The following is an 11754-nucleotide window of genomic DNA, read 5'->3' on the forward strand; positions in this document are numbered from 1 at the left end:
CAGAGCTGGGACTCGGCTTAGCCCGTCTCCCACCCTGATGGGCACACCCCTGCAGGTGCCTGGGGTTGGGGGAGGAGCGCTGGCGCCCATCCCTGCTGCATAGGTGGCCTCCTCGGCTCCCCTCCGAAGTCAGGCCTCGGCCTCAGAGCAAGAAGTGGCTCTGAGGCTCTCACCCTCACCTTCCTGGGACCCTGCAAGGACCCACAAACACCCTTGCCTTCCCTGCCATAGCCTTTGCTCCCTGCATTCCTTCCAGGGCCTGAACTGCTTCTGAACGTCTTGCTGTCTCCCCTCTCTCCGACTCTGATCCTCCTCTAGCTCATCACCCAGACGACTCACTACCTGCTCGTTTCTGAGTCTCCATCCTGGTTCTCCCACCTCCCATCCCGCCCCGCCTCCATTCCTCCGACCCCCTCTTCCTGCCTACCTCCCACTCTGCTCACTTCCCCAGCCTGACCACCTTCCACCCTACCCAGGCTGCCTGCCCATCTCCCCAGACAACCCCTCCTGGCAGTGGGCATAGCTTTCCCATTCCCTCCCTCGCTCCAACCGGCTGCACCCTACACTGTGCCCCATTTCAAGTCATCTCTCCTACGTCTGCTTTCACACCTGCTCACCCTTCAGAATCTAGCGGGGGAGGGACAAAGTTCAGAGCAGAATGAAAGGAAAGAGGTGTGACCCTTTTCTCTCTCCTCCTGCCCTCTGCCTGCTCTCCTCTCTTCTTTCTGGGATACTGGGAGGGGAGTCAACGAGAGCTGGAGACACCTCCCCACCAGCAGAGTGGTGGGCGCCAGGGAGTGGGGGAGAAGGAAGAGGGTGGCCGGGGAAACCTGCCCAGGCGATGGGTCCCACCTGGGGAAAGCCCCGCCCACCACAACGAGCTCCGCCTCCCCTGAGCGGCCGGGGAGGCCCCGCCCGGCCCGCAGCTCGGCCCCGCCCTAAGGCCGAAGGGTCCTCCTTGGCAGCCCGGGGACTTTGGGAGGGCCAGGTTTCTCGGTCACCCCAGGCCATTGTCCCTCAGGGGAGGACAGAGGCAAGTGCACACTGTTCCTGTCAGGCTGTCCCTCCGCCTTTGCCGGAGGGAGGACCCCCTCAGCGCCTTGCGCGGGTCTTGGGGAGAGGAAGGAAAGTGCGCAGCCTCTGCGTCTTTCCTCCTCGCACGTAATTTATGTCTGAGAGCGAAGCAGATGGCGAGTAATTTAGCCATTACCGTGTGCGGGAACGGGACTCGCGCCTCCACATGGAAGCCAAAGATTCCCCGCCGCAGTCTCATCTCATTTGCTGCCTGTTTTCTCTACTTTGTCTCCCCTTCCCCCGCCATACCTCGCTGAATCCCAAAACTCAGGCAGAGGGGATCTTCTGCTCGGGGTCCCTTTTCATCCTGACCCCTCTCGACAATCAGGCCTAGGTTTTCTGCCTCAGAAAACACGAGGTAGAGCCTGTTTGCTTACTGGGAGGCCTTCCTTCCCCTCTCACCTTCAGCCTTCTTGAGGCTGTAAGTGACCGTACTGTACTGGGAGGCTGTGGGGTTCTCTTCCAACCTTCTCCCCTACTGCCACTTCTTCAGGCTTTCCACGGTATTTTCCTCAAATATCTGGGTTCCAGAACCCCGGTTTCAGAATAGGCTTCTGGACCCCAAAGTTAACCAGCGGCTAAGGAGCCTGGGTGCCTGCATGGGCAGCAAGGGGAAAGCAGTGATTGTTAAGGTGAGAGGAGCCCCAAAGCCCTTTGGAGCTCTGTCCACGCAGTGAGCATGTAATGAGTATGCAATGGCTGATAGAAGCTGGCCTGAGTGAGGAGAGGGCAGGCAGAGGGGACAGGAATGAGGCTGGAAGCATCTGACATGCCTCCTTCCCCTTCTACTCCCTTCCTTTCTGGGCCACCTGGGGAAAGGATGCTGTGAGATAGGCCCTGGGCCTGGAGACCTCCCTAAGCTGCACGGGAGTCGGGGGTGTCCTCCCTTCCCTCTACCTCTATCCAGCCCAGCCCAGGACACAGGACATCCACAACCAAGAGGCTGTACCCCACACACACCCTGTCTTCGGCCAGGGCCCCTAGATCTCTGACCTTCACTCTCACCCCTAATCCTGGACTGCAGCTTGAATGCTCCCATTCCAACAGGACTTTAGGTGACCTCTGGGCTCTGCAGAGCTGGCCTCTCAGGCTTTGAGACACCCTCACCACAAACTCCCCCAGCTCCTCATTCCTCAACACCAGAGGAGCACTAATTAATTAGCGTGTGCAACCAGCCATAGGCACGATCTCGTTACTCACCACAGGGACCCGCTGTTAACATACCAGACCCCCGGGACGCGGGCACATGCCAATTACACAGCTAGCAGCTCGGCTAATCACAGCTCCTGGTGACACTGTGGCTTACAGAGGAATCCCCACTTCCCTCCTCCTACCTCCCCCTACACTCCTGCCTCTGGGAACAGGAGGCTGGAAGGGAGGATGTGAAGACTGGGTGGGGAAAAGTTGAAATGCTGAGAAACAGGAGGCCAGCCATGGAGTAGCTGAAGTGAGAGTGGGACTGAAAAGTTAGAATTCCCCTACAAATCACTTCGGGCTGTAAACAGACACTATGGAATTAGTAACTGCAACAAGAGGGTGTGCTGGTGGACTACAAGAAGGACTTCCTGATGAGGCCATTGCTAGGGTAGAATCGGACCTGACAAAGGACAGCCTTTCTTCCTACAAGAAGCAGCCAAGGGAAAATGGCCTGTGAGGTGGAAGAGGAAGGGAGAGAGGGGAAGTTCCAGGAACTCAGGTATCTGGTGCCATTCTGTCCCTCAGCTGCAGTTCAAGGGTACAGAGAGGAGGCAGCCTCACTGCAGACACAGATAGACGGCTTCCCTCCCACACACGTCCCATTGACTTTGCCATTCTGCTGTCACTCCACAGCTTCTCTGAGATTTAACATATTGACTCTCCGAGCTGCAGAAAATTGAATTTTCTTCATTACGACTGTCTCCCGACAAAAGCAGCTCATAAATTCTCCATCTTTTTCAGGCTTCCCGCCCCCTCACCACCCAACATCTCTCCAGGGTATTCACATATTTGAACATGCCATTCACATGGGTGTAAAGGCAAGGCATGACCAGCATTCCCCACGGACACACCATTCACAAAGACAGCATTCACCCCATCCCTCACTGCCCATACATAGATCCAGTCTACACCCAGACCTGGCCACTGTCATCAGAAATGAGGGTTCATGTCTTCCACAACCAGGGTAGGTCCAAGTATATGGTGCCCCATATAGCAGATTCACATGTCCCGTATCAAGGGGTGAAAGGTCCCTTGCCTTAGCCAATGCGTGTATGTCTATATTGTGCCCCATTAGCAGTCTCATGGATGACACTGTCACGTGGGACAGAGTCATCTCTCCTGAGATACAGTATTCACTCCAGGTCCACCTCAGTGCTACCTGGGCATAGCTACAGGTCCCTCCCCACAGTACTGGAATCCCTGATTCCCACCTGGGAATATGCCCACAAGTATGAAACATACGCAAGTCTCTCAAGCTTTGTATAGTCATAGACATGGAAGGAGGAGAGGAAACATCTCCTAGGACCTACTGGGGAGTCTTCCTTCACACCACAGCAACCGCTCCTGTCTCCTCCCAACACTGTCCCCTGCCCATACACATGTTAAGCAGCTGGTCTTCTTCCATGACTATAGTACCTCAGCAGTACTCCTTAAGGCACAGACACCTCCCTTCCACAATCAAGGGATGTTGGACTTGGCCTCCCACTCCAGAGTGTGCTCTCCCCATCTGACTCTCTCCTGCTTAGGCCCCAGGAACAGCACTGGGGGAGGGCAGGGCCTAGTTCCTTTGGCACCTGGGCCAGCCTGGCAGCTGAGGCTGTAATAGATGGGCAAGAGGCCAGGCTGATGGCCAGCACCATGTGGCTTGTGCCCAGGGCCAGATTGGGACGGGAAGTGGTGGGCTAGGTGCCCAGGCACTCCACCTTCCAAAATGCCACACAATCTGTGAGTGGAGAGAAACAGAAAGAGGGACTCAGATAGATTGACGAGGATACCCCCTGAGACCAGACTAAGTCAATCTCTGGCCCCTCAACAGCCACTCCCACCCCTACAACACTGACCCAGGCACAAAGGAAGTCACCACAAACAAGAGAGGACAACCAGTTATTTTCAAGAATGACTAGCCCTACCTCACCAACAGGAAAACTAGAGATTGTGGGGGTACAATCAGAAACAATGATAAGAATGATTCCTCTATTAGGAGAGGGGCTGAGACTTGGGAGGTCTCCATGCATTTTTATGTGAGCTAATTAATATACAAATGTTATGTACAATGAAGATGAACATCTATTGCCTTTGCAATCCCGAACCTGCTCCTCTTGGTACTAATACACACACACACACACACACACACACACACACACACACACTCTATATGATTAGCTGGACTGTTTTTCCCAGCACGTAGGTTTCTAAGCTATCTTCTGTCTTATCCCTTAAGAGCAAGTTTGGCACTACACAAAGGTGGCCAGGAAGGTTGGGCTCCACAATACAAGGAAAGGCTTTCTGGAGACTCAGATGTACCTCAAATCTTCTTTGTCCAGAAGGAGAACAACCTCCCCCATGCCAACCTTACCCATGCCCACCCGTAAACCTACTCCTGGCTGGGCGCAGTGGCTTACACCTGTAATACCAGCACTTTGGGAGGCTAAGGCGGGTGGATCATTTGAGGTCAGGAGTTTGAGACCAGACTGGTCAACATGGTGAAACCCTGTCTCTACTAAAAATAACAACAACAACAACAACAAAAAAAACTAGCGGGGCGTGGTGGCGCACGCTTATAATCCCAGCTACTGGGGGAGGTGGAGGCAGGAGAATCGCTTGAACCTGAGCGATTGTTACAGTGAGGTTACAGTGAGCGGAGATCACTGCGCTCCAGCCTGGTGACAGAGCGAGACTTCGTCTCAAAAATAAATAAATAAATAAATAAACAAACAAACAAACCTACTCCTTCTGCCAACGTCCCCTCTCAGGGAAGGACTGCATCCCCTCAGATGCCCAAGCCAGTACCCTGGGATTAGCCATGACCCTTCCTTCAGGTTAGGATGAGACATGGGAGCCTGTTGCATGTATTAAATGACTTAGTGACTTTTTTTTTCTTTTCTTGAGACAGGGTCTCACTTTGTTACCCAGGCTGGAGTACAGTGATGCGAACACTGCTCACTGCAGCCTCAACCTCCCGGACTCAAGTCATCCTCCCACCTCAGCCCCTAAGTAGCTGGGACCACAGACATACACCACCATGGTCAGCTAATTTTTGTATTTTTTGTAGAGACGAGGTTTTGCCATGTTGTCCAGGCTGGTCTTGAACTCCTGAGCTCAAGCAATCCTCCCACTTCAGCCTCCCAAAGTCCTGGGATTACAGGCATGAGCCACCACACCTGACCCCCTTAAGTGATTTTTTTAAGCTAAAAGTTTAACTTTTTTAGCATCACATGTCTACAGACATCAAAATCATTACTTTAAAAATCAAAATGTCCTGTTTCCTTCATTGTCCACATCCTGCGTGCTACTTCCTAAATATCTCTGTGTCTATCCAATTTGCTGCATTCTCTCTGGCAGACGAGAGACAGGTCTTAGCAAGATAACTGAGCTGCTTCCTTGTTGCGTTCTCAGGCTCCAGGGTTAACCTCCCCACTTCTCCCAATTCCCATAGCACTAGGGAGGCCAGAGAAGCATAGGGGACAGGCCAAGCCACACAGTTTCCCAGAGAGAAGTATTTTGAAACTTCCAGAAAGCTGATAGAATTGCAAAGTACATGAAATCAGCTACTTAAATTGTGACCACAACACACAGCTATTTATTTTGTGATGGGGTAAAAATTTTCAAACTTTTTATCAATAGAATAATAAAAATAAAGAAACTCTATAACCATATGAATAACACTATCTTGAGGGAAAGCGGCCACATTCATGACCAGTCAGCCAGTGGCCTTATGCCCCACCAACATTTTGGTTGGCTGAATTCCAGTCTTTCTTCAGCAGGGGATCTTTGCTTATGTGTAATTCACAAAGTTGATGCTCTATAAATTTCAGTGGAATAAATGTGACACTAATAGAGGTATGAGCACGTGGCCAGATTAGAATCAAAAGTCTTCTCGTCAGAGGTATCTCTTCTCCCAGGACAACTCTACTGATTCTAGAATGTTGATTCAACCCATGTTGATAGAGCATGGAATGGGCACAAGACTAGATTCCATTTCCAGCCCCTATTATATGAGGCCATATGATGGGTTCCCACCAATAGGATATAAGTGGAAGTAATGTGTTACTCCCAAGCTGTGAAAGTTTAGAGTGTGGGCCTTCTCCACATGCTTGCTCTTCCCCATCTGCTGGCGGTGACACCTGGGCAACCTGAAGCCACATATTTCAGATGGCAGATCCACAGCATGAACAGATCTGGATTCTTGAGTCACCTGACCACAAATATCCACATGGGACTTATGTGATACATAAATTCTTATCACATTAAGACACTGAGATCTGGGGGTTGTCTGTTGCAGCTGTTATATCTACTCTAATACACAAATCAAGGTAATGAGGCCAAAATGGCAAAAAAACAGACTTGTAACACTGTTGAATTTGGACTGTGATGGATGCAGAGGGCACAGGAGAGCACTCTCGAGTCAGGAATTCTTGATTTACATCTCATACTAGGGGCTGGGTACAGTGGTTCATGCCTGTAATCCCAGCTTTTTGGGAGGCCAAGGCGGGCAGATCACCTGAGGTCAGGAGTTCAAGACCAGCCTGGCCAACACAGTGAAATCCCGTCTCTACTAAAAATACAAAAGTTAGCCAGGCATGGTGGCAGGCACATGTAAATCCCAGCTACTCAGGAGGCTGAGGCAGGAGAATTGCTTGAACCCTGGAGGCAGAGGTTGCAGTGAGCCGAAATCATGCCACTGCACTCCAGCCTGGGTGACAGAGTAAGACTCTGTCTCAAAAATAAATAAATAAATCTCATACTAGCTATGTGGCTTTGCTCAAGTTATTTAATCTTTCTGAACTTTCATTTTTTTCATTGATAAAAATTATATAATAATAGTATGATCTGAACACTTTGATAGTAGAGTGGGTTGATGGGTCTGCGGAGTGAAGGAGCTGCAGACCTGAGTATAGTTGAGAACTCTAAACCATTCTTCCACCCAGCCCTAGGTCAACCAAGGAACTAAGAGGACAAAAGAAAATGGGCCGGAGACCTTAAAGAAAAGCCCCAAGGAAATCAAACTTTGCGCTAAAATTACATCAGTGTTTTTCCTACTTCCCACAGAGTCCACAGTTTGGAAACATTCAGAACAGCCTACAATATCTGATAGAGCTTCTTCTGTGTGTTTGTAAAGCACCCAGCAGAGTACCTGGTACATGGCAGACACTCAGTACTATTAATAACACTGGCCATTATTATTTTCTCAGAAAGCATCTTGTTATATCGGGAAAGGTATAGGTTTCAGAATAAGATTGTTCTTAGAGGCTTTTTTTTTTTTAGACCGGTCACATTCTTGTCGCCCAGGCTGGAGTACAGTTGGTGCATTCATGGCTCACTGCAGCTTTGATTTCCCAGGCTCAGGTGATTCTCCCACCACAGCCTCCCAAGTAGCTGGGACTACAGGTGTGCACCACCACACCTGGTTAATTTTTGTATTTTTAGTAGAAACAGGGTTTTGCCATGTTGCCCAGGCTGGTCTCTAACTCCTGGGCTCAAGCAATCTGCTGGCGTTGGCCTCCCAAAATGCTGAGATTATAGACATGAGCCACCGCGCCCAGCCAGTAAGTTACTCTTAAAGTCTCAGTCTCTTCATCTGTAAAATCTGGATAGCACCTTGCACAGTTATTGTGATGATTCAATGGGTGAAAGAGCACCTCTCACATAGTAGGCACTCAACTAGTGGTAGCTCCTCAAAGCATTCCCAGAGTCCAGGGCCAGCTTCCATTAAACATTTATTATGTGGTGGGCACCGAGCTACATGAGGCAATACCAGAATTAGGACTTTTGCAAAAGAGAAAAGAGACAACATTTCAGGGAAATGGATTTATTTTTCAGCAGCTCCTTCCCCAGTTCTATGGAGCCCTTCGACAATCATGGCAGTCATCTCCCTTCCCCAGACAAGAGTTAAACTATATTCTGAAAAAAAAAGAACAGTCCCCAAATCTCCCACTCTCACTCAGAATTCTTTGATCCCAATAACTGTAACTTCCACCTGTCTTCACAGTATTATTCCCCTTTTTCAAAAAATCTTCAGTGACTAACTTCCCATTCCTGATGGGAGTGAAGTCCAAACCTTTGCACATGATGTATTGATTAGGAAAACAGTAGCTACTATAAAAAATAAACCCCACATTTTAGCAGTGTAACAAAAATTGAAATTGATTTATTGGTCAAGTGAAATCTAAAACACATGATCCTGATTAGTGGTCAGCTCTCTGCCAAGTGATGATTCAGGGAACCAGCTTCCTTCCATCCTGTGGCTCCACTGTCTTTAATATGTGGCCTTCAGAGTCACTGTGCCTAAGGTCATCTTCATCAAGCTAGACAGGAAAAAAAATATGAACGATCTTTTTTGGAGGGTTTTAGGGGCCAGACTTGAAAATGGAACACATTAATTAAAGGAGAAGCTTAAAAATGTGGTACAGCTGTGTGTCCAAGAAAAAGAAAGAAACAGGTTCTGATAAGCACAGCTTATCAGGCAGGTTCTGGCTCACCTGACATTCAAAACTCTCTATACTCTGGCTTAAGTCTGTCTTTCCAATTTTATCTTCCATTGTCCAATTATCCAACTGTAGCTTCTTTTTGTTGTTGCTGTTGTTGTTGTGTTTTGTTTTTTGAGACACAGTGTCACTCTGTTGCCCAGGCTGGAGTACAGTGGTACCACCCTGGCTCACTGCAACCTCTGCCTCCTAGGTTCAAGCGGTTCTGCTGCCTCAGCCTCCCAAGTAGCCGGGATTACAGGCACGTGCCACCACACCTGGCTAATTTTTGTATTTTTTGGTAGAAACAGGGTTTCGCCAGTTGGCCAGGCTGGTCTTGAACTCCTGACCTCAAGTGATCCACCCACCTCAGCCTCCCAAAGTGCTGGGATTACAGGAGCGAGCCACCACGCCTGGCCTCCAACTGTAGCTTTTATTCAGCTTTGCTGCAATCACAACCTACCCCCAAATCTAAGGGACTCACAACAACCAATGCTGGCTTCTGATTTATGTATATGCAGGTTGTGGGTAAGCGGCAGCTTGGCTCCACAGGTCTTCTCATTCCCGGGCCCAGGCAGAAGGAGTAACTCTCATGTGGATTATTCCCATTCTAGTGGAAGAGAAGAACAAGAAAGTGGAAACTCACGTGTTCAAACATGGCATGAGTCACATCTGTTCACATCCCATCAGCCAAATCATGAAACATGACAAAGCCCAAAGTCAACGACATGAGACATCTATTCCTTCTACAGGAGATACTGCAAGTCACATGGAAGTGGGCAGGAATGAGAGAGGAAATAATTTCAAACAATTACTCCATCCACTACAACTGCCATTTTCCATCTGGAGTACATGGCAGACATTACTACCCAGCACTCTTTCCTCAGAATCCTCAACACAACATTTCAGGCAGACATTACCAATAATCTGAGTTTGCCTAAATAAATAAATAAAGGTTGAAATTGATGTGCTATTATGTGACTCTAGGCTCATTATCCATTCCCACCTCCAAATCTTTGCTTTGGCCTAGAAGAAGCTTACCCTCCCCATTCCCCATCTTGCCAAACTACCCAAATTTAATCTATGCTTCAAATATTTGAATATTTGAAAGTAATGACTATAATTAAAATAACGAATTACATTTATTATTTTAAAATAATGAATTACATTTATTATTTTAAAATAATGAATTACAATTTATTATTTTAAAATAATGAATTACAATTTATTATTTTAAAATAATGAATTACAATTTATTATTTTAAAATAATGAATTACAATTTATTATTTTAAAATAATGAATATTTTCTATTCATTCTTTCAATAAAATTAACTGAATACCTAGTATAGTACCTGACACATATTTGTTGAATGAATGTTTCACATTACATTGTGCCTTGCACTGAGCACATAAATGCTCAGTGCACATTTGTCTCCCGTTAATGAACCAGCACTGTTCCTTAGAACAATGGGAGTTAGTATCACATGCCAGAGTTTCTGGACTGGGAGTATGGTGACTGCTTGTGCTTAAATCCTGATTCTGCCACTTACTAGCTGGATGACTCCAGGCAAGTCATTAATTGTGCCTCAATCTCATCATGTGTAAAATGGGGATAATAACAAGGCGTATTACATAAGCCTGTTGTATTAAATGGGAAAATTCTTAGCATAGTTTGAACAGATCATAAGCACCCAAGAAATGGAAGTTGTTACCATTTTTAGCTCCGAGACTGTTTTCTCGTAGACCTTTATTTTGGGCGGAAGACAAGAGCCAAGAACACTTGAGACTTGGTTCCTTGAACAGACCTCACTCTTAACCCACTTCAGACCTTGAGCTACCTCCTCATCCAGAAACTGGTTCCCTAACTCATAAATCCTGATTAATGACACAGACACATCACCTTAATGTTTGTGCAGCCCAGTCACTAATTGTTAAGTGCCTGGAGATCTTCAGATGAAAGACACTCAGGGCAGACACTGCATTCAGTCATAAAAGCAAAACACTACCAAAAAACTTGGAAAAGGCAGAAGCTCCGTAACTTAGTGAAGTAGAGAATTAAAGCAGGCACCTAGGAAGAGGAAATCAATCCTTAAGACTGTAATCCTTTAATGCAGAGCCAGAGAAAGAGTTAATTCTGAATGCCTCCGACTACAGGGATGGAGAATGGCAAGAGTGGGGACAGGATGCCCAAGTCTATAACGTGACTTGGGGTGTGGGGGACGTGTCAATCTTTCACCTCTCCTAAATAAAAACCAGAACGTCAACATGTATTGTTATCCTAATTAATTTAAGCCACTTACAAGGCTTGGGCAAACAGGCCCCTATAAGTGGCTTGTTTGTGAATTGTGACAGGTCCTGAATTATGCCAAGCTCCCTTTTCAATTTCATTCTTCTCATTCCACCGCTCCTACCACCACCTCAGTCAATTGTATCCTCTTCCTAAACCCAGAAGCCACTCTAGGGGAGCCCAGTCCAGATGTGTATGGTCAGGCCCCTCAGCACTGAAATCCTCAAGTTGGAAGAAAATGGTCAGCCGTGCAGAAGACATCATTCTTACAAGGTCTGTCCCTGAGACTGAAGTAAAGAAGAAACTGCTATACCCCAGCTATCAGTTTCCCATCCCCAAAATGGTGGGTAGCTGTGGTGTAGTAGCAAGAACATATGACGTGGAATTAGCCAAGGCTAATACAGTTCTACATTTCATAGCTTTGACACTTCACACCGCCTCCTTAACCGTACTTCAGTTTCTACATCTATCAAGCGTGCATAACGCTTAACGCCTACCTCACAGGTGGGTGTGAAAAGTACAGGACGGGACGCAACAGAAACCGCTCTGCCCGCCGTTAAAGCGTTATACAGAAGGCGTTAGAGCCGTAAATCCTCCCCAGCCCCCAACAACGCACGTTACAAACCAGCAGCCACCCCTAATGCAGCCGGCCCCCTCCTAAGGGATCATGGGCCTTGAAGTCCTTTGGTGGCCACACCCTCGTTTGCTGTCACAGGAGTGAGAACTACGCC

At 47.9% G+C, this 11754-nt stretch overlaps 1 long non-coding RNA gene across 1 annotated transcript; it reads right to left on the reverse strand.

Annotated features, from left to right (window-relative positions):
* Positions 1 to 8064: 8064 nt before the first annotated feature.
* On the reverse strand, positions 8065 to 11637 carry LOC129465931 (uncharacterized). Its single transcript, XR_008652049.2, has 3 exons — positions 11521 to 11637; positions 8751 to 9345; positions 8065 to 8576 (listed from the first exon to the last, which is right to left on the reverse strand). It is a non-coding gene; the product is annotated as an uncharacterized lncRNA (long non-coding RNA).
* Positions 11638 to 11754: the final 117 nt, after the last annotated feature.

The sequence above is a fragment of the Symphalangus syndactylus genome, chromosome 17, assembly GCF_028878055.3.
Source record: "Symphalangus syndactylus isolate Jambi chromosome 17, NHGRI_mSymSyn1-v2.1_pri, whole genome shotgun sequence".
Lineage (NCBI taxonomy): Eukaryota > Metazoa > Chordata > Mammalia > Primates > Hylobatidae > Symphalangus > Symphalangus syndactylus.